Below are 3,052 nucleotides of genomic sequence, written 5' to 3' on the forward strand. Positions count from 1 at the left end.
TGACCCAGAGTCCGTACCCCAACACCCAGACCACAGGACCCACTAAAGCTGGAAACTGTTCAAGAGCTCCACCAGCACGTGGAGCAGACTCTGCTGGCCAGGCTAGAGCAAGAGCGCCCCTGGAAGGGAGCTTAAATGCCCAAGCCAGGAACAGCGCCCCTGGATCAAGACAACCAACAGTAGAAGAAATTTGAACTGTGTACCCCAGGCTGCATAACCTAGGTGGTATACACAGCAGCACAGACCCAACCGGCACCTTCCAGGCAGGGGCCGGAACCAGGCCTGGGGATCCGACGCCTGAACAACACAACCAACTCTTCCCAACTGAAGTCAAAAGCTGAGCATATGCCTCAGCACAGAGGAGAAAAACAGGGAACTGCACCCCATGGGAAGCATGCCTGTGACAACAAAAGACCTGGAGGCTCAGGACAAGAGAAGCCCAAACCCCACCAAAACCCCACCCATATACTCTAGGCTGGGAATTGGGCAACACAAGCCACCAGCACCAGATATAGTAAGCAGGAGTTCAGGCTGATAAGGTTGCTCAGCAGTAGAGAGATAGTCTTGGGTGCATGAGGCCCTAGATCTGATTCCACAGCATCACATAAGCAGAAAGGGTCAGAAGTGGTGCTGTGGCTCAAATGGTAGGGTGCCAGCCTTGAGCTGAAGAGCTGAGGGACAGCACCCAAACCTAGAGTTCAAGCCCACAACTTGTCAAAAAAAAAAACCATCAGGAGCCCATAGCAGACTCCACCATCTGGGAGAGTGCATTCAGAGCATCCCATCTTGCCAAGAGCACCCGTAGGAGCAAACACAAACAGTCTAGGCTGCTCAACCCTGCCAAAGGCGGGAATTGCCAGCGATCTACTGCAGAGAGCCGAGAATCCTATGTAGGTCAGACCAGCAGCTGGAGGTAGTCCCCCAACAGAACCCAGATCATGCACAGACTCTCTCTACCAATACAGAATCACCAACCAAGCAAAGAGAGACACACCAAAACAAAATTGCAGATTAGTCTCCAATAATCCCCTAACCCCCATACAAAAATTACAAGAGAAAAATTACAAGGTTTATCAACACCCAGGATAGCAAGCTAACCTCAATAGCCAGCAGCCACTCAGGGGAGAGCCCCAGTGAGGGGAAAGCAGGAATGGAAGACAAAAGCTACATCCAAGGGATGCTGGAGGCGATGACTCAAGAAATAAAGTGAGAAATAGACCAGAAATGGAAAGAGCACAAGGATGAACTATCAAAAGAGATACAGGATATCAAACAGGAGATGCATGCAAAACTAGAGGCAGCACAAATCTCAGTAAGAAGTGAGATAAATGCCAAATTAGAGGCAGTACATACCTCATTAAAGGTGAGATCAGTACTTTGAGAACCAACATCGAATCCATAAAAGAATCCATTTCTTCCATGCAAACCACAATAGAAGCCACGGTTAACAGCGTGAACGAAATGGAATGTAGAGTGTCAGATACAGAAGACAGAATACACCAACTGGGCCAAAAAGTGACAGACATGGAAAAATCACTCAAATTAAGCCAAAGGGAAATTCAAGAGCAAGTAGATAATGCCAAGAAATTTAATCTTAGTATAATTGGAGTGGACGAAGGTGAGGGATTTCAAAGCAAAGGAATGCAACACCTATTCAACAAGATAATCAGTGAAAATTTTCCCCACCTCAAAAAAGAACATCTTACCTACATAACAGAAGCATATAGAACACCCAACAAGCAAGATCCCAGGAGAAACAATTCTAGACACATTATAGCAAAAATGATAGATCTGAATAATAAGGAAACAATCTTGCATGCAGCAAAGATGAAGAAGGAGCTATACTACAATGGAAAAAATTAGAATCACTGCAGATCTCTCCACAAAAACACTGAATGAAAGAAAGGCCTGGGAAATTACCACACGAGCCCTGAGAGCCAATAACTGCCAACCCACTCTGATATACTCGGCAAAGAGAGCATTCACATTCGATGGAGAACTGAAAATTTTTAATAGCAAAGAAAAACTAAATGAATACATAAACATTAAGCCAGCATTACAAAGAATACTAAGGGGGGGACACAACCTGAAGAAAGCAACCAGGAACTGGGACCTGCACCCAGACAGGCATTAATCAAAGTCTAACTGAGCGAGCGCAGGAGGAAAGGAAAGAAGAAAAACTTAGGAAAACAGGGAATGACAGGGACAACAATGCATCTCTCTATACTTTCTCTTAATATTAATGGGCTTAATTCGCCAATCAAAGAAAAAGAACTGTTCACAAATAAAATAAAATTAAATTAAAAAAAAAAGAACTGCAGACTGGATCAGAAAACATGACCCTTCCATCTGTTGCCTTCAGGAGACCCACCTCTCAGCCAAACATACAAAGGAATTCAGAGTAAAGGGTTGGAAAAGGATCTACCAATCAAATACCCCCAGTAAGAAAGCAGGTGTAGCTATCCTGATATCTGACAAAATAAACTTTTCATTAAAGTCAGTACAGAAAGACAAGGACAGACACTACATATGAATACAGGGAACAATCCAAGAGGAGGATATTACTGTCATCAACTTATGTTTCCCAAATATAGGTGCACCCAGATATGTTAAACAAATACTCTCAAACTTACAGAATAAAATAGATCCCAATACGATAATACTAGGAGACTTTAACACACCACTCTCACCAAAGGACAGATCTACCAACCAGAGGATTGGCAAAGAAGATACCGAATTAAGTGAGGCAATACTTCAAGCAGAATTAACTGACATCTACTGAGTATTTCACCCTAAAACAACACAGCACACATTCTTCTCAGCAGCTCATGGAACTTTCTCCAAAATAGACCATATCATAGTTCATGCAAGGAATTTAAGCAAATACAAAGGGATAATCCCCTGTATCCTATCTGAACACAGTGGAATCAAGCTAGTTCTCAATAGCAATGCATACTGCAGAAATTTCTCTAATACATGGAAATTGAATAGCACACTTCTTAGCAATGCCTGGGTAATGGAAGAGATCAGAGAAGAAATAAAACATTTCCTA

Source organism: Dipodomys merriami, unplaced genomic scaffold (assembly GCF_024711535.1).
Source record: "Dipodomys merriami isolate MVZ:Mamm:240054 unplaced genomic scaffold, mDipMer1.0.p SCAF_3, whole genome shotgun sequence".
NCBI classification, from domain to species: Eukaryota; Metazoa; Chordata; class Mammalia; order Rodentia; family Heteromyidae; genus Dipodomys; species Dipodomys merriami.